The 19,866-nt window shown below is 36.9% G+C and overlaps 1 long non-coding RNA gene across 1 annotated transcript; it reads left to right on the top strand.

Moving 5' to 3' along the window:
* The first annotated feature begins 3,040 nt into the window (after window positions 1-3,040).
* LOC106147010 lies at window positions 3,041-14,213 on the top strand. The gene is made up of 3 exons (XR_001231705.1): window positions 3,041-3,123; window positions 9,345-9,870; window positions 14,034-14,213. It is a non-coding gene; the product is annotated as an uncharacterized LOC106147010 (long non-coding RNA).
* Window positions 14,214-19,866: the final 5,653 nt, after the last annotated feature.

Raw genomic sequence — 19,866 nt, 5'->3', positions numbered from 1 at the left:
GTGTGTGTGTGTGTGTGTGTGTGTACAGGACAGGTCTAAAGTAGTGACTTCAATATCTGGAAGATAAGGTAACATTCTACTGTTAAAGTACAGACCTAAAAACAGACCAAAGAGTCAATCAGATTAAGAGTCCATATTAATAAATCTAATGCATGAATAAGTGCTTCCTACTTTTAATTTGCAAGTTCAGAACATCTGTAAAGTAATCACACTGATTTTTTCAGTCTTTTAATGTGTCAGCCCATGAATGAACTCCCTTTCTTTAGGACAAAATTTATAGGTATTCTTTTCAACTTCATCTATATTTTACATTTTTCTCTTGCAGTGATTGTCACTCTATTGTAAACATTACCTTAGGCTCCCAGGCCTAACGTCTTTGAAAGGCTGTAATGCCTTTATATTTTTAAGCCTGGGAGCATTTTTTTAATATTCCTCAGAGCTTTGAAAGCAACTGCTTTTTCTACCCCAGAGTAAATTCGAACAGTTCCCAAGAGCTTATAAAAATGGCTCAATTCTTCTTTCTTTCAGAAGGTGAATCCAAACATGAAAGTGTGAAATTTTCTTAAGCACTGTCACAGTAAGTACTGTCCACCACCCAAAGATCAGTCATATAGAAAATAAAGAATTCTATACCACCAGGAGTTGACCGTGAAGAGTAAACAAAAAACATAGAATAAGAAATGCAGACATTCTGACAATAGGATAAATAAAGCCTCAACGGGAAAACTATGTAGAAGCTGATCAAATTCAATAAAATGTAGAAGACTAGGCACTGCTATATGAGTTTGACTTTGAAATCTTCCGTATGTGAAACATGTTTAAGAACAGAAGTCCCTATACTTTCCAATTTTCAGTGAGCTCTGATCAGTAAATCTGAGGCTAAACTAATTACTTTAGCAGAATTCCAAACTGAAGTATGATTACAAGTTAAGCAGGCATTAGCAGTGGAAATTTAATTTATGTGTCAATTTGTTACACAACTGCAGATTAGTTTAGGTGCAATCGTAGAGATATTTTTATCTCTCTGGTGTATTGAGAGCTATATTCACAAGATCTACTTTCATGAATAAAACATTGCTGACTGTATTCCAATGTCAGTTGGGGTAACTAAAGCAAAAATTGTCTCTGGGACAAAAGATAGCATGAAAGTGAAGACACCATCACCTTGGGCTATGGCATCGCATACAACTATAAGGTCTCCAAAAGAAATGCTCTATTAAGATCATTTTTCACATGTCACAGTAGCTGCTCAGAAGCCTAGAAACAAGGATTGATTCAACAACGTGTCCTTTGTATAAATATGACTTGTCTTTAGTTCTTCCACAAGTAATAGACACACACACACACAAACACACAAAAACATAATTTTTCGGCAGTACATTAAAAAATAGAATAATTATCACAAGAGAAAAGAGGTTCAAATATGAGACAATAAAATAGCAGTGGAAAAATAGTGTAAATATTCTAAATGTTGAGATTTATCAGCTTATGTTATTTGCATTTAAAATAACAAAGGATGAATTATTTTCAAAAGTTTCTGCATCTTTCATGGACACATTCACAAATATCTATTTTTTTGCAAATGCATTCAAGAGTTTATTTTCATACACAGTGAACTGCATTATGGGACACACTCACGTTACTATTTACATAACCAATTAATGAGAATTTAGGGATTTAACAAATTAATTCCTCCACTATCTAACTGCAGATTGCAACTTCATTTAGTTTAAAACTTGGACATCTGGTCTGGGTTAAATTGTGTCCCTGAAAGAGATATGTGTTAAACTGTGGACTTCCTCTCTCTGAGATCACAGAGCATACGCACATGCACTGGAGTTAAAACTTGACCATACATTATGAAGGTGGGCCCTAATTCAATGACTGCTGCCTTTATAAAGGAGGGAGATTTGGAGACAATGAAACACACAGAGAAAATGGCCAAGTAAATAGCAAGGTGGCAATTTGTGTGATGCATTTAGATACCAAGGACAGAGGCAATCCCAGAAGCAGAAAGCAGCTATGAAGCTGGTTCATCCCCAGAACCAGCCAGGGAAGAAGCCTGGCTCTGGGACATCTTGCATTCACCTAGAGCCTGTAGAATTGTAAGAAAATTAATTTCTTTTGTATTATGTTACTGAGTTATAATAATTTGTTAGGGCATCCCTGGGAAACTAATACACATAGTTTCTGAAAAAAGTGTGCATTATTACAAGTCACTGTTTCTCTGCATGTATTTGTATATTGTTTTTCCTCTGATGACCTCCAGATTTTCTCTTTATTCTGATTTTCTATAGTGTTAAACAAAATTCATATCTGGCCACTGTCTAGGACTAAGTTTTTGCATGGGCCTAAAGGATGGTCACTTGAGCTGAAGTTCCATATCACCAAGCTCAAATTAAATTGTGTTTTGGTCTTGCAACAAATAAGGAGAGAATATACCAGCCAGATTGCCCAAACAAGACTGTTTTAATTGACATGATAATGAAGTTCCTCTGCCCTAATCCTTACACACACACACAAAAAAAAATAATTGAAAGTAAACTGGGGTCAACCAATCAGTTATTCTCCTACTGCTCTGTCTCACTGTCCCAGTCTTCTAAAGAACATAACTTTGAAGTGACCAATTAATTTCCTTTACATTCTTTGTTTCTGCTTTTTTCCAGCCCTTTTCTGCATATAAAACCAGCTTCATCTTTTCATCAGGGTATTTACTCTATGTTATAGATAAAGTTTTACCCAGTTGTACAAATTAAAATAAAGCTAATTAAGATTTTTAAACTAAAATTTTGTCCTTTGGCAGCAACCTATGTATGATTTACTTGTCACAGACTTCATAGTCCTAAATGAGACTCTAGTGTGTCAAGATTCCCACAACCTCTTAGGGAGATGTCCCCGCCTGCGCAGAGGAAACCGCACAAGGTCTCTCTTTTTGTTCTCCTGTCTTTCCTCAATGATAGATCACACAGGTGTTTGTTTCTTCTGTGATGTCAGCCATGTGATGAAATCGGGAGAATTCTAGGTTCTTCCTGGTCCAACTTCGCACCTGGTCTAGAACATGGCTTTTCCTCGGCATTCTTGTGCCCCTTCTCTGTGGCCGCCAAACTATCTCTTATATCTGTGGTACGTTTTGAACAGCAGAATCTTTTCTGGTCTATTCCTAGGGAGGAAGCACAACTCGGCTCTGTAATTCCTGGTAGCATCCAGGTCCTGAGAAAGTTGCATACTTTCTACGAGTGTTTCCTTCTGTCCCTCACAAGGAAGCAATGGATCTTTGTCTCGGCTAAGGGGACAGGAGTGTTTTAGGCTTTTTCCCATAAGAAACAGATCTGGAGAAGCCAGTAGTGTTCCAAGCCTGTTGTGCAGGGGCCACACAAGGGGCATTTTTTTTTGACTTATCTCATTCTTTAGCACTTGGTAGAAGCCTTTGAAAAAAGCTTACAAATGTGCAAATCCATTTTGTGCTTGGGGCCCGCAGCTGCACCAAAGGAAAATAGGGCCTTCAGATATTTCCTGAAATTTTAGCTGATTTCTTCTTGCTGTATTCTAGGGAAGTCTCCTCTTCCTCTTTTGTTCTTAAAATGATGAAGCAGTCATGTGTCAGAACCCATGCAGTGGCTTGTTGCTGTTAGGGATGTAGTTCATTTGGTTGCCGAGACACCTCAGCAATCTGACGCATTCAATAAATTATGGGCTTTAATAGATTATCCAGCTTTTTTATTGTCAGGTTGGGAATTTGTACTCCTGGGGCTTTTTCTACCTTTAGGTTAAACAGAACTCAGAATATATCCTTTCAACTCTGCAAGCTAGAGGCACATCTTTGGTTAAAAATAATTTTTAAAAAAATACACACCAAGTGAAATAGATATATTAAAAACAATTTAGTATTTCCCAAGGTTATATTAAAAATTTATAAAAATATTTCTGAAAAATATAATTAATTTACTCGTGGTTAGGTGATGAGTGTTAAAAATTCTTTCTGGAAAATGAAAAATGTATCCATAGTAAAGAGGTTAATTTTTTTTCTGCTTTCAATATTTTTAGTTTTTAAACTGTCAATTTATCGTTCATTGCTTTAATTTTTAAAATGTTGGTGCTCACCCTTTGTTTAACAGATTTAGCAAATAAAAGTTTTTAAAAATAGAAGAGAAAATTAGAACAAAAAGAAACTAGAGGAAGAAAAATAAAGCCAGAAATGAGATTAGTGAAGAAACTAAAATAAACAAAAATAAGCCTTGGATCTTGTGCGTAAGGCTAAAAATGATTTTTTTTCCTGTAGTTCAATGTTATTCATAATCTTCAGAGTTTACTTGCAGGTTTCCAATCACCTCTGAAGAGATGTAAACATCTCATTAGAGTCATAGATAGACGATAAAAAGAAGTAGACTTCCAAAGAGAAATACAGTGATTCTATGTACTGGGATCTGGGAAGAACCCTGAAATCCTTATTAAAAAAAAAAGATATTGTGTAAATGAAGTGTCCAGCACCCTCTGCAATGTGCTGGCGGTAAACTATGACTTGCATGACTCCAATTATTTGAGATTTATTTATATGACAGAACTAAATAAAGTGAGGCAGCAATGATAATTAAGATGGGTAGGAGGAAGGGGCACAGAGGGTCCCAACATCCTTACTGTCTTGTTTATGCCACAGATGGAGTCTTGGAGCACAGAGAAATAAAGATGGTATATCTGCCTGGTACTTGTCTAGGCATACCTTTTCTCTTACTGAAGTAGCTCTGGTAAAATTTAAGTTACACATTCTAGCTCCTGTTCTCCTGTGAGAGCTTGAATCGCAGCTACCCTGAACCAACTTTTTCCAAATGGTAAGGAACCCCACGCTGAAATAGAAGCATCCTGGTTTTACAAGGAGTGATCACAGGACTCATGAACAGAGTCAGAATTGTCACCGAGAACTAATCCCAGCTTCACTGAAACCCATGGCCAATTGAGAACCCTGCCCCGACTCCCAGCATTTTCAGCACTGTGGTGGCGATGACAGTAACGACTCCAAAACACTGTAAAGTCAAATTAACAAATGATGAGTATCTCAGATTAGTCAGAACCACAGCAATGACAAAGCAAACAAACAAGCAAGCCCCCAAAGAAACTCATTAACTGGAGCTTTGCAAACAGTAAAGGGTGGAAATTTAAGGAATCTTTCTGAATTAACAGGTTTCAAAATTTAACTTAAAATGAATGAGACCACTGACTTTTTATTTAAGAGAGTGGGGTGTATAAGTTGGCTAACTGGTGTGAGGCATCCAAAATGATCAAGGTGATTTTAGATTATTGAGTCTTTTATTTATTTTTTCCTGACAATAATTAAATAGCATGGTTAGCTATCAGCTTGGGCCATTCTATTTCACAGCAATAAAGCCAGGCCGTCTGCATCTGTAAATATACTGTCCTTCGACTTGTTCACATGAAGATGAAATGAAAAAGGTACAGTGTAATTAAAAGAAGTAAAAAATAAACGATGTCCCTCCTTCACCTCTCTGGAAAAATTACCTGAACTATGAAAGGATTGTCTCTACTGAGCCTGAACTTTGAAATAGGTTCTGTACAAACATTAATAAATATGGTCCTATAAGCATATGGATTTTAGCAATGAGGTTATTACTGTCTCAGAAAAAGGTCAAAGAAAGGTCACTTAGAGCAAGTGCATGTTCTATTTTACTCTAACAAGGCAATAAGGCAGATAGTGAAGAGCTACACAGAAATGCAGAAAGTATGAGGAAGTCAAAATGACCTGTGTCTGCTGTCAAGTATCCTTGGCGCTTGGGACTGCTAGAAAAAAGAGAGGAAGTATCTGGAATCTAAGAGAAACTTCTAATTAAAGATAGCAGCTAAATGTACAGATAGTGACGTCTAATCTTAGGATGGCCAGATAAAGTATAAAATACCCAGTTACATTTTATTTCAGATAGACAAATATTTTCAGAGCAATTCTATCCTCAATATTATGAGAGATATATTCATGCCTTAAAAATTATTATTTATCTGAATCTAACCTGTAACTGAGTGTCGACTGTCTTGTATTTTTATTTGCAGAGCTAAACAACTTTATTCTCTCTCCACTTAGTATTGCAGGCAGAAAAATAAAAGAGTCTAAGCCTGGAGTTGGAAAGAGAATGTGTACTGACTGGGGAATTGCTGGAAGCATCAGCAAAGACAGAGAAACAAAGTGCTGTCAAAGGGAAGTAGATGGAATAATGCTGGAAAGGCAAAGTTAGAAAGCTGGGGACTTGGGCTGTGCGGGAGGGAACTACAGCGAGCTACAGCCGGCCCACCTGGCAAGAGCCTGGAATAGGTCAGAGGAAAGGAGGCCGGAGGAAATTTGTAACACTTTGATCTCAAAAGGGCTGAACTCCAAGACCGCTCAGCACTCCGTGGAGAACTGCTGACAACCGAACTATTACCTCTTCTGGCAATAGAACAAAAACAACCACAACCGCAAACAGCCATTTCCTAAAGAAATTAAAAGAACAGTTGGGCAGAAAGAAAGCAGCTATGAAAGAGTGGTTGCCCTCCTCTTGGGACCACTTTCTCCATCTCTCACCCCAAGGCAAGGCCTTCGAGTAGTCCCATCCTCAGAAATCCAATTCAACTTTTCTCCCTGGCATGTAATAAAAGAGCTCAAAAATGCTTAGCTCTGATGATAAAAAAAGAAAACAGACTTCTTAATGCATAGGAGTAAGTCAAGCCCAGCAGAGAAATACTGTATGAGAATTTCTAGGTAGTAACTCAACAAACAGGAATGGAGACTGCTCACCCTTGCTTCTCTAGGATAGATAAACAAGTGAGATTCAAGACAGATGTAAAACTGAACGATGTACATGCCTTTGGATGGAATAACTTCGGTGCTTTATCTCTTGTGAAATTAAAATTTGGGAAATGAGTCTAGGAGGACAAAGACACTACATATATTGCAGCTGGTTTTTTATTGTTTAGCTACCATGATTCAGAACTATTGCCTCATAAAAAAGCAACAGTCTCTTTACCACGTAGGGAAAATTCTGAAGTAAGCTTTTGTATGATTAAGAGCCTTTATCAAAAATATCCCCTTTGGATAACTGAATCTTTCCGTCTAGTATATCCATAATTAATTGGCACTAAAGAAAAGCCCAGAGGCCCTTTACAAACTATTAACAAGAGTGCATTGTAATTAAACTAAGCCTTTTCCAGCAGGTATTTTTTGCATAAATATTTGAAAATAAGACTTTAGCAACTAAGAGCATTTAAAGAAAATATAGAAAGTAGAGAGAACAAAGCTTGGCTTTATGGACTGCACCTCTACCCCTTAGGTGAGATTTTTATCTTAGATTTACAGGAAAAAAAAAAAAAAGCACCTTACTCTGCAGCCTATTCAGAAACCACACACTGAAAGAAGAGGATTTTCTCCTCAGAGATAAATGGCTAGTTTCTAGAGAATGGAATGTACAAGTGTTATGTAGAGTTGTTTGTTGTTTTTAGAGATTGTTCATGTGAAAAATCACACAGAGGGTCACAGAAAGCCCATGGAGAATACGGCTAAAACCTAGTGGCCAACAGGCCCCTCTGATGTCCTTATTAGAAGAAAACACTCTGAAACACCACACAAAAGTGCATACCTCACTTCTCTGGGAAGAAAAGGCTCACTCACACAAAATGAACATGGCAGCTCCAGTGTGAAAAAAGAAGAAATTGTGGAGTTCCAAGAATGAATTTTCTAGGTGCTTAACAACATTCTTTGGCCCTGCGGGTGGAAAATTGCCCAGCGTCCTTGCAAAATTTCCTTGTTAGAACCAGTTTAATTATTGGCATACACATGGTATTGAAATGCTCCAGCCCAGACAAAACCACAAATACAAAAGCTACAAAAAAGAATTAGAAAACTAAGTAAGGGGTGTGCATTTTTGCTAATTTGAAGAAGAACCAGAGATTTTATTAATTGTTTGGTTTTTGTTTTGTGATCTATTTTTCCTTAAAAGATACAGCAGAAGTAAAGGCATCTGATGAACCTGCAGTATTAGAACTCATGCACATATTAGATTTCTTTTATTATTTTATCTATCCATGAGCAGTTTTTCCACTATATTTTGGGGAAGGTCTGAATAGTTAAAATTAAGTGATGAACCAAATGGTCCAAGACATATACGTAGATTGTCAAAACTATTGGCCCAAATCCAGTATTCAAAGCTAAAAGCAGGTTTAGCATAATTTTCTTTGCTAAAGTAGCATCATGGAATATAGACTATTTTTATAACATAGAGAGATGTATGAGTTTGATTATAAAAGATTTCTCTGTACTTATCTCTCCTCCAAAGGTTCTTTGCAACTCTTTCCTTTAGGCGATGGTGTCTATTTGCCCTGCTTCTGACTGGTCATGTGACGTATTACAGCCCAGAGATTGCACTGAAATTAGTAACGTGTCAGGTGTACACTGGTGACCTAATGTTTTTCCACATTTTCTCTCAGAACTGTCACTGCTATGTGATCAAATCCAGATTAGCCTGATTGGGTGAGGGCCTGTGTGGAAGAGGTCAGAGTTATACCAAACAGGGCCACTCTAGATTTTTCTGAAAGAATATTAGAGATACCAAGTAAAGGAAGTAAAGATATCTTTCCCCTGCCTACAGCTAACTGCAGCTGTGCTCCTGACCCTCATTCAGACCAAAAAAACTTCCTATCTGACTTGTAGACCCCTTAATTTGGGTTTTCTTCCACTGAAATAAAACCAGTTTGTTACTCAGCAATAGCTGACTAATCCAAGAAAGCAACTTAGAGATTAAACAACTGATGTCTCTTATGTGAACAAACACACCAAAAGTTTCCCAAAATATAAAATATACACAAAATGCCAGTACAAAGTCAGCTCCAGGAATCAGGCAGACAAGAGAGAATAGTTGCACCATAAAATGTATCTTTTGAGGGTAGTGGACAGGGTCAATTTTTATCCTTGTGTTTATGTACTAGAGAAAAAAAATAGAAACTTGAACATTCAAGCATACTTATCCAGGGATTGAGGTGCTCTAGGTGCAACTGTTTTGTAGAAACCATTAGTAATTCAGCAGGAATATGAAGAAAAATATTGGCTTTGTTTTTGCTTCTAAAGCCAATATCCTTCCCATTTTAAGAATTATTATCAGTATCTATCTCAATCTACATATAAGCAAGACAGATATTGCCTTCCACAACTGTAGCTTCCTTTTCTAGGGTATGAAGAAAGGTTCACCTTCAGGTATTTTGTGTTCTACATAGAGCAAAGGGTCTCCAAATTCCTTTGTATGAGAAGCTGCTGATCAAAGAAGAGTTGAAAATTGAAAGAACTCATTCACAGTAACTTGTCTCTTTTCCCACAGATTTACCTTGTAAGGGAAAACAAAATAAAGCACAAAATTAAATCGACCAACAAGAAAATGGCAGACACCTGTCTTTTTTCTGGAGAAACGGAAGTTTGCCGGGTATGACTCTCTTTAATTCTGAGCAAGTTGGCGCAGCATGGAGCGACAGCATCGAAAGGCTGCCCCCTGGTGGACAGGAAGGACGAGTGTTTGACCTGGAGTCGGGAGACAGAGAAGCCTTAAACTGTGGGTTTCTCATTGAGTTTTTTAGTTCTGAGTGGTTCTTAAACTGACCTCAACTCTTGACTCTTTGACTTGAGACTCAGTGACATTAGTCCTCTCATGAACACAGCTTTTTCGTGTTTCATACGAGATAAAACAAAAGCCCGACTTAAGGATCCAATGCCATGCGACACTAGCAGAGCTCCTCCGCAGAACAGAAGCAGCGCCTACTCCTCCTCCTTACTGAAAGCATACTTGTTACTCTTGGAAATGACTAAGTGGTTCTTAGCGTCGTCACCTTCCCAGAAGAACAAGAATACAGGTATTTTATTGCTGTATCATTCTTTTCTTAAAGCAATACCGGATATTATTTATCCCATTTAAGACTTCATTGCACTTGACACTGGAGTAGCTATTTGCATTGAAATTCATCTGTCTTAGCAGCAGCAATAAAGCTTCTGCAGTTTGCCATTTCTCCCATAAAATATATCTCATTACTTTGCTGCGTTTGTAATAGAGCTTTGGCTCTAACCACCTTGCTGTAATATTTGTTGTTGTCACTCCCTTCCTTCCTTCCTTCCTTCCTTCCTTCCTTCCTTCCTTCCTTCCTTCCTTCCTTCCTCTTCCCTTCTTTCCCTCCTTCCCTCTCTCCTTCCTTTTTATCTTTTCTTCCTTATTCTGTCTTCTCATCATTTGGCTGCAAAATCAGGGCAGAGAAGACGCCTACTACTAAAGAATTCGGATATTGTCTTGGGAAGTCTAAAACACTGACAAGGAGTACATTCCTTCCCCTCTGCTGCTGTAACAGATCACTGCAAATACAGTCATTTAAAGCAACCCTAGACTTCTTCTCCTCCAGTTCTGAAATTTAAAAATCTGCACTTGAGTCTACAGGGCAAAGAGCAAAGTGTCGGCAGGAAAGCTCCAGGAAGAGGCTGTTCAGTGTCTTGCGGTTTCCAGCTGCTGCTTGCCTTTTTGGCTCCAGAACCCTCCCCACTTCTTTCAAGCCAGTACTATGACGTCTTTTCTTTCTGCTTTGTCATTGCCTCGAACCTACCTGGCTGTAACCCTTCTCCTTCCCAGGTCAATTGTGACTGTACTGGGCCCATGCAGATAATCCAACATAATCTTTTCTTTTTCTTTTTTTCTGCTTTCTCTTTATTTTTTTGTCTTTTTGAGACAGGGTCTCACTTTGCAGTTCAGGCTGGTCTTGAACTCACTTCCTAGCCCAACCTGGCCTTGAATTTACCGCGATCCTCCTGCCTCACCCTCCCGAGTGCTGGGATTGCAGGCGTGCACCACGACTTCTGGCTATTTTTCTTTTTTTAGTTTTATTTTTTAGTAGTACGTATTTGCCATACACAGTGCCCACATTCATCATAAGGAATTTGTACCTGTAAGTAGTACATTTTAATTCTTTTTTTCCCCATTCCGCTTTCCTCCCTTCAACACTCCTTTCCCTCCCCTTTTACAGAAACTTTATTTCCATTTTCTTCCTTCCATTCTTTGTTCTTTGGAAATCCCTTTCCCTTCTCACGCCCCCTCCCTCGTTTCGCTTCCCATTTGAATATGTTCTTCCTACTTCCCAGGGTCTGTTCTCCATTTCACTCCTTCTTTACCCTTAAGGATTCTCACACAAGTGACACAATGCAATATTTAAAATTGTGTGCCTCATTTATTTCACTTCCAAGTATGGCCTCATGGTGCATTCATTTACCCAGAAATGACTCCAGGTCTCTGTGACTCTATTGGGCCCATGCAGCTTATCCAGAGTAATCTTTTTACTGAGCACTTTAATCACATCTGCCAATTGCTTCTTGCTGTGTAAGGTTAATACATTGACAAGTTTCCATAATTAGGACAGGGGCTTGTGAAGGGAACATTCCTCCTACACCAGAGGAATGGCCAGAAAATTTCTTTTCAACAATTTTTTTTAGCGTGAAACATATAGGAGGTAATAGTTAAATGCTTCCCAATATACTAGCTGATTTCATTCTTACAAAATTAAATGAGAGGTACTGGGGATTTAGCTCAGTGGCACAGCGCCTGCCTGGCAAGCACGAGGTCATAAGTTTGATTCCCAGTACTGGAAAAAAAAAATTAAATGAGATATAATTTTCAAAATCTAATTAAAATTACTCTTACTTTGCAGAAAAAAAATTGCGTATCAGTATGTTTGTGATTGCATAACTGTTTAACATTCTTAGTTAAAAACTGGTTGTTGAAATATGTCTACCTGAGGAGAAATTTTGAAAATTTTACAAGATTTTCAATGATTTTCATGGTAAGTAGCATGAATAAGAACTTTAATGTGTGTGTGTGTGTGTGTGTGTGTGTGTGTGTGTGTGTGTATGTGTGTAGTACTAGGGATTAGAACCCAAGCCTCTTATTTATTTTTCATATTTTGAGACAAGGTCTCACTAAGTCTGTAAATTTCCCAGGCTGGGCTCAAATTTGAAATCATCCTGCCTCAGCTTTCCAGAGTGTTGATATTACACAATCACACATTTGAACTACCATGTCCAGATCAGAACACTTTTTAGTAATGTTTTGACTAAGGTTGACCTATGACTTAGTAAAATATAAACCCCAGGTGAATATGTAACTTTGTCTCATAGCAAAAAAGCAAGAAACACCAATCTGAACCCTATTTTTGGCTTTTATTGGTATTTAATATCTTCTGGAATTTTAGTCTCTGAATAATATCAGCCCCATAATTAACGTATGGTCAGCCTGTTGCTCCCTTTTAAGAATAAACTTAATCTATCGGACACCAAAAGACCATATTTTTATAAAAATATTAGGAAACCATTGCTTCTCATTTAAGGGAAATGGAAAATAGATTTTAAGTTTGGACTCAAGTCTTCTTGACCCTGGATTTCTTTCTTTCCCCATTTTTTAAAATTTTACAGACAATAATAAAAAACAATAAAAATAACACAGGATTTCAAAACAAGATGATAGGAAATTAACAGTGGTTACTATATTGCATACTGTTATCTTCAAAGTAATTGCTCAGATTACCAGATATAGGCATATAAGATTGATCAGACAATATAAGCACTAACTGTGTCTTTCAATGAAATAATAGAAATTAGTAATATGATTATTTTAGCTATATATACATCTTGGATTTCTTGTATGTATGAGATACAACAACAAATTTTCTGAAATATTTTTCTATGCTGCTCACTATATGATAAATGAGATGGGAAAATCAAGTTAAAGAAAGAATATTTTAATAACTTTGCATATGTTTAAAATCAAGGGTCTAGAAAGATTTTGGCATCTAAAACAAAGGGACAGTGCTGTGATCTGAATGACACACTCCTCTCCCACATCTGTGTTGCAATCCTAATCCCCAAGGATTAAGAGGACATCAAGAGGACAGGACTTTCAGAAATGTTTAGGTGCGAGTGGCTTCCACATGAGTGTAATCAGAGCCCTTAGAAAACAGGCTGGTGACTCACTTGCCCCTTTAGTTATGTGAAGACAGCACAAGAAGATGCATTCTTTGAACTCAAAAATGAGTGCTCAGTAGACACCAAATTTGGCTAAGCCTCAATGTTGGAGTTTCCAATCTGAGGATCATGGGACATAGATTTCCATTGTTTATAAGCAACTCGATCCCTGATGCTTTGTTACAGCATCCACGTGTACTAAGACATACAGCTGCCAGTACTGATTAAATCAGTTCCATTTATGTGCACTTTGAACTCAAGGGATCTTGCCCTCAATCTCTACACCCTGCTGGGATGTGTGTGTGTGTGTGTGTGTGTGTGTGTGTGTGTGTAATGACTGAGATTGTCCAACATGAGAGGCAGAGTAAAGAAATGGAGCTGTCTGGGAGAAATATCATTGTCCTTAGTATCTGAAGATGGCAATAAATGATAAGGCTAATGAGGCCCCATAACTTCAGGTTTTGTGATTCGGCAGCAAACCTAAGCAGTACAGCTGTTACTAGACTATACTACACTGATGGTCACTGTAGAAGAAATCCCACTTTCTCCTCTCCCTATCTACCCAAATGTATTATTTTCGTTACAAGAAGCGCTCATTTTTATACCTTCTATTTAATCTGGCATCATTATTCTTTATTCTACCTTGTTTATCAATGAATACTTTCAGGGTAAGTGAAGCTTATCACCTTCCACAAACTAAGCAAACACTTGGCTCCTGAGGCTAAATAATCAGGGAATGTAACTCTTGTCGGCTACACCACATGAATGACCTACATATTCTGTGTTAATATTTCATATTAGGTTTTTGGTCAGGACAGAAATAAAGGCATTAAATGGTAACGACATAGGTGTTCTAAGAAGACTCAAATCAAGATAAATAAATCACCGGGAATGTGTATTTTGTAATAAAGAATCTGCTTCGTTTTGATTAAAGTTCATTTTCAGAATAATTTTTAGGCCACAAAATATTAAAATTTGGAGTCACTAGAGAATATGAATATTGATTAAACCCTGTGTCTCATAGGTGAGCACCAAACTTGGCGCTCCACAGTGCCACCGTCTGGTCATTTCCGTTTCTGCAGACTTCAGCAAGCTGAACTTCAAAGGATGAACTCAACCTTGCTAAATCCATGGGAGGCGGATGGGGAAGGATTTACTGTCATCCTTTGAGAAATGCGCGCAGAGCCTTCAGATCCGTGAGAGTCTTAAGGTATTAAAATAGATAAGTGGCAAGTAAGAAATACTAATAAAAGTAGATGAATAAAAGTGAGGAAAGAAAAGAGAAGCGGTAGGAGAGATAATGCTAATTGGTGAGAGAAGGCGTGTGATAGGAAAGTAACTAATCAATTAGGGAAATACAGAATAAATAACGCTGTGAAAGGAGAAGTACTGGAAGGTAGTAGCATATGTTAGGGTTGAGAAGTGTGGGAAGCATGGTCTGTCAATAAAGAAACTGGCTGACCCTGGTCCATGAGACATAGTAGATGAATACACTCACATTTGGAAAGTAAACTCGTCAGTTTGTACTGTTCTGAAGGCTGCGGCCTATTTTCCTCTTTTCACTCTTGTCACATGTGGTGCGCCCTCGACAAACACACACACACTCTTCCTTGCTTTTGCAATCCGTATTAATCAGCAAAACAGGCAGCACGGGAAGTCGTCAGTGCGATGTAGCTGATAAGGGCTGAATTCCCCGGTCATTGCATCTGACAAGGCAAAAAAGTTGTTCCTGATTTGTGGAAGGTAAAAAGACTCACTTGCTCTGAAAGATTTCAGCAGCCCACAGATAGAATAAAGAGTTCTGACGTTAGATTAAATGCAAGGTGTGCCAGCCCGCCACGGGGCCAGGCAGTTCACTGAGCGGCCCTGCTGCTCCGGGTCGTTCACTTGGGTGGTGGTGATTACCGAGGCCCAGAAGGATGGGGAGGATACAGCGATGACGTCGCATGGTGCAAAGTCTCAGGCATAGTGAATACAATTTGCTGGATTTTAAGTGTTGGTTTTTTAGAATTAAAAAACGTATTTCACGTCACGGTTAACAATAGAGTATTATCCATTTGAAAATTTCTAAAAGTAAATTTCAGGTGTTCTCACCTCAAAATGTCAAGTATTTGAGGTGAAGGATATGTCAACTAGTTTGATTTTGTTATTCTCCATTGTCCCCATATGCCAAAAATGTCACTCCATATGCCACAGATTCGTATAATATATTGAGCGTTTATAATAAAAAAGAAAATCAGCACATGAGTAACCCCGGCCATTAAGCATATAGAGAAAAATGCTGCAGTTTTCTGGCACAGACATTTTGTCATCCGCCACATCATGTAAAAAGGACTCTGGAGAAATGCACTATTTCTCTTCTTCTGGAATCTGTCAGGTCTTCAGGTGACGTGTGGAACGGCAACCCACGTCTCAGTGGAAGCCACTGTAAAGAGAGAATCCATGGAATAGGCAGCTACAAGGACACACACACCTTGGCTCCTTCGTGAAGTCATTGATCTACCACATCCTCCACCTGGCAAGCAGCCTCCTATAGGCTTATGATATGCTTCCCCGTGTTCACGGACAGATTTTCTTCATCATCCATGATATTTTGAGCCGAGATTTTATTGCACGCCTCCAAACATTTCCAAATTATCTAGCCTCTCACCTGTTGTCTGGCTTCTTCATGCCTCCTCAGTACTTTTATGTAGTGACACACCAGGGGAACAAAAATCCATAAAAATGATACATTTAACCATTGATTCAAAAATAGAAAGGGAACACTATTAACCAAGGAAAGAAATTTTGTGATTACACAAGGACTGTAAAGAGATATAGCAAAGCTTTGTCACTTGTTTTAAAAAATAACGAAAAATAGAATGGTTTTACACAACACACATGTGGTAGTTTCTATATCCCATACAAGTTAACAGACAGAGATACATGATTCTAAATTCCTGGAATATGTACATTAAACATGTTACAATCTGTAAGACACAGCACGGAAATTTTTTTAAAAATATAAATAATCTTATCTGTTCGAATGAGGGGTATTTTATATGTTTAGCCTAGAATTAGAGACTTGGGTGTCTATGGCAAAGGGATTTTGCAATCCATAAGTGTTTCAAAGAGAAAGCAAACACTAGTCATTTGATATTCTGTAGGCCAAATATCTGATACATATTTAATATACCTTTATAACGAATTCAATGTCAAATTACCAGGGTTTTCTGAGTTCTCAAGTGAAATTTCATGTAGCAGGTGACACGGTCGTTTGTAACATCTTAGTTCCGATATGCCCATTTATTCACGTAGCTTTACGCATGTCCTGGACAGAAATTAATGAAAGAATGAATGTATTTCTAATTTGTCAACCGTTACTTTTCCACCAGTTGCACTTTTAAAAATTTGTATCTCTTTGGGAAAAGCATGTTTATCATTTTCCCAAGGAGAAAGGTACAGCCAAATCTATTAGATTACTGTATTATGAGTTTGTGGATTAATGCAAAAACAAATCCAAATACTATCAAAAGGCTATTCAGCTCTCTAAAGATGCATTGCAACCTCTGCCATCCTTGTTATTTCCAAAACTATAATGATGGTTTTGCCTTTTTAATTTGATGTAAAAATAAAAGGCCTGTTTTTTTTTTCTCCAACCTGTCAGGCTGAATGAGGTGTGGGAAGACCTTCGATGCCATTATGTAAAAGTTCAGCCCGCGAGTGCACTAATTTATGAGGAAAATAAAGAAAAACATGTCAGAGTCTTAGGGAGAGTGGCTTTTCATTGTAAATTTGAACTTAGAGTATAAAATTTTAGTCTCTCAACATTGATATTTGCTGAGTGGTTGGAAGGAAATAGAGTAATTGACAAAAGATAAATATACATGGTTTTCTGGCCATGTACTAAAATTGCACAGCCCAGTGAATAGAACTGTTGGAATTCAACAAAGATAACAAAAAGGCTTCTTATACTATAATAAAAAATTGTAACAGTGAGTTGAACTAATGGCTTTCTCTTTCTCATAATATCCCAACACAGTAATATTAATATTTTGTTCTTGCCTTTTGTTTGATAATGTTGTGTCATATCCAACTCCAGTGGAGTTATTGGCAGAAATTATTTGAATAACTACATGGACCGCCATTAGCTTTTAAATAAGTTGACATCTTTGCAACTCTTAAGTGAGTTATTTATAAGAATATGACAAAAAACCCCTAAATTTTATGGGAAAATGTAGAAGAATATTTTGTTATTGTTGTTTATATATTTCACTATTTCTTATTTATTTACTTTTAGATATTTCAACTTTTGAAATTGGGATATCTTATAATTAATTATGTGAAACATTCTAATTGCTTTCATCTTTTGATTGTTGCATAAAATAATGGTGCAAATAATTGAAGCCATCTAAATTTTGATGAAATACAGTAAATTCAGTCTCATGAATCAGGCCTGACGTATTCACATTCTGTGGGAATTCAAGTTGTGTGATCTTCTCCTGTACTTGCCTAAGTTTCTTGGAAATGAATGTCCTTCTTCTAAGATCCTCCATGGCTCCCAGCCTCTTATTTTCATAGTTTTCAATATTTTGACCAAAATTTCAAGGTAGACTCTTTCTACCGCCTAAGAGCTCTTCTAGATTATCAGAACAAAAAATAGCATATTTGGTCTTTAAAGTATGACTCTTCTGAACTACAAGTGTATTTCTTTTCATGAGTTGTTTCATATTGTGTGTATGTATGTCTGCATGCATCCATGTAAATTTTTATATAGATTTCAAGGTTGCTACTGTCAGACCCAATATCTACAATTTCCTTAGCTCTACATTTGAGGACTTTAATGATCTGGTCCACAAATAATTGTGCCTTTTCACTTCTTATTAGTTCATTGAGATTTTTGTGGTACTAGTCTAACAGTGGACTAGTTGACATTGTTTTAACACTCAATTCCTCTGTGATTGATGATTAATTCATAATGCTTCTTCAGGCTGCAATATCCTTTCCTAATTCCCTTCTCACAATCAATCATTTTTTAAGATGCTGCACAAAGTGTATAGATTAAAAATAGCTTCCAGGCTTTTTATCAGAATTAATTATTCCCTCGTCTGTGCACAGATAGTTACATTGCACATGACTGTCTACAGCAATATTTTTAGCTTTGTTTTGAATTATTTTTGCATTCTTGAAGAATTATAAGCTCTTTTAAGATAATTTTTTATCTTACATATTTTTGTTACACAGAATATTAGACAAACAAGGTATTGTTCTTTCTATCAATTGTAATGTGGCCATCTGTGAAAATTCCAGTTTTTTATCTAGTGTATACAGTGAACGTGATAAATTCCTCTGTGAGATAATATCATATCTCATGCCTTGTTGACCATCATAAGATATGTACGTCAAGCAATTTAATGTAATACTAACTCATCTATTTGTTAGTGGTATTCTAAATCATACATCTGTTACCTGAATCTGAAGATCTTTTCCCCCAGCTCTACAGTATAAGGAAGAGAGTCACAGAGGATACTGACTGTTTATCCAACAAGGAATTTCCCCCTTAATCTTTGCTAAACTCACCGCAGTATTCTTAGAGGAAAAAAAATGATGTGCTTCCTGTATCCTCAAGGATAAAGAATAACTAGTAAAAAAGAGGCTGTGTAACAAAACTTGAAGCAAATTAAAATAAAAGATATTATGAAGGATAAAGAAATAGCTAAAAGGAAGAAACAACTGGGATGAGGGAAAGGAGAAAAGAAAGAAAGAAGGAAGATATATATATATATATATATATCTGAGATAACTGTACTGCTGATGTCTAATGGTTTATTGAAAGGAAATATTGCCTGTATTTTCTCCTTTTGACCAGTTTTGCATGCCTATATCTGGTAATCTGAGCAACTTCGTTGAAGATAACAATATGTAATATAATAATCACTGTTAATTCCTATCGCTTTGTTCTGAAACCCTGTATCATTTTTATTGTTTGCCTTATTTTGTTTTGTCTATGTTGTTGATATTTTGCTATTGTTCTTTTTTATTAGTCTATTTAAAATAAAAAAGAAAAGATAGTCTACTATAAATTCATGCTTGATTTAAAATACACACGAGTTCCATTTATGGTACCAAGAATTAAACTCCTACTCCACTATCTCCTTCAAAAATGGCAACTATTAACATTAAACAAAATACCCAAAACAACTACCTGATATCCCTAAAATTTGAAAAAAAAAAAAAAAAAGCCAGGCAGAATCTGGAAAGATATGGTTACAAAAGATAAGGAAACAGATTGCTTAATCTTCTAATTTTAGCAATGTGCAGGAAATGCTTGGGTAGGACGGCCGGCACCAGCTAAAATTCTGATGGAGAACTGAGTCTTTCCATTCAAATGAACCAAAAGACAGACACTTCAAGGGATCCACAGATTGAAACTGTGAGAAGGATATCCAGGAAAGGAGAGACACACAGAGAGAAAGTTAGATCCTAATTCTTCACATGAATTCTACCTGCAGGTCTGTCTTATTTTAAAGTTAAATGTGTACAGCTCACATTCAGAGAAACCTAGCTGGTAATAAAACAACTGAATTAAAATTTGATGTTTTGCCAAAAATGCCAAGTTTACAGCCTGAGTCCAAACAAGTAAACTGATTACCAAAACAACATAAAATGAAAAAAAAAAAAATCTGGAAAAATATAACAAGATCCAGAGCCTCAATTGCAATTTCTGTAAGTGAAAAATTTAGGACATGGTTGAAAAGTATGCAATGTTCACAAAATCAGTAAGTGTGGTATTTTAACAGATAACATAGAATATTCTTTAGTGCCTCAACTGCTGAACTAGCTTTCAAGAATGATAAAGTAGATTGCATAAAATTAAA

Source organism: Chinchilla lanigera, unplaced genomic scaffold (genome assembly GCF_000276665.1).
Source record: "Chinchilla lanigera isolate Chin_1 unplaced genomic scaffold, ChiLan1.0 scaffold00006, whole genome shotgun sequence".
In the NCBI taxonomy this organism is placed as follows: domain Eukaryota; kingdom Metazoa; phylum Chordata; class Mammalia; order Rodentia; family Chinchillidae; genus Chinchilla; species Chinchilla lanigera.
This window is presented reverse-complemented; position numbering and strand designations above follow the sequence as displayed.